Here is a 1,102-nt window from a genome sequence, read left to right as displayed (position 1 = left end):
TATATAAAGGATTAAGTGAATAAGAATTGTGAAAAGCTGAAGCAAATATTTGAGAATATAATTTTGTGAAAAAAAAGAGGTCGTAAAAGACTTAGAGAAATTTGATGAAAATTGTGAAAAGTTTAAAGAAAATTTTTGAGAACATAATTTTAAAGGAAGAAATTGTGAAATACTTATATAAATTTAGGAATTGTGAAAAGAAATTGTGAAAGTTTAAACAAGATTAAGGAAGTTTTGATAAAAATTGTATCGTAAATATCAAGAAAGTGAATTTTTAAAAGGAAATCTAATTTTGCAATTAATTGTGAGACAGTTAGAGAATTTCTGGAATTTTGAAAATAAATTTGGAAGTTTTAATGCAATCAAAATAATTTTGCTATTGGATATATCGCAGTGAATTTTAAGAACAAATTTAGGTACGCATATCAAAGCGTTTAAGTTTTAATATTTTTATATTTTTTCCCCCTCTCAAAAAAAATAAAAAAATTTAAATAATAATAATAAAATAAAATAATAATAACAATAATAATAATAAACGCAACAAAAGCTTCGAAAGGGAAGACACATTTTAAACCTAAAATTTTATTGGCAAAGCCTATGAGGAAAGAAAAGCTCGCAAGCTGATCACTTGCACAGTTGCCCCTGGTGATTAATTTGGCTATTTATTTTCTGTTTGGTACATTTTCCCCCGATTCGGCATTTTATACAATTGAATAGTTTCCGATAAGAAAAACCTTTTTAAAATACAAATTAATTATATCGGAATGAATAAGTTATTTTTCTCATAATTATTTGTGATATCACATGGTGACGCATTCAAAAACAAGAGTATCTCCTCCAAACACCCGTCATTGATCCAAAAACAATGTAATAGATATAGCTACAGATGTAACTTTAAAATTATAAAATTTTCATTTCAACATTCAACCTACCAAAACCGAAAATTTCAACAAAACAACATTTCAGCATGCTGCGTAACAAAAGCTTCGAAAGAGAAGACACATTTGAAACCTAAAATTTTATTGGCAAAGCCTATGAGGAAAGAAAAGCTCGCAAGCTGATCACTTGCACAGTTGCCACTGGTGATTAATTTGGCTATTTA

This window comes from Rhagoletis pomonella, unplaced genomic scaffold, assembly GCF_013731165.1.
Source record: "Rhagoletis pomonella isolate Grant_MI unplaced genomic scaffold, Rhpom_1.0 Rhpom_scaffold_00002, whole genome shotgun sequence".
NCBI lineage: Eukaryota > Metazoa > Arthropoda > Insecta > Diptera > Tephritidae > Rhagoletis > Rhagoletis pomonella.
This window is presented reverse-complemented; position numbering follows the sequence as displayed.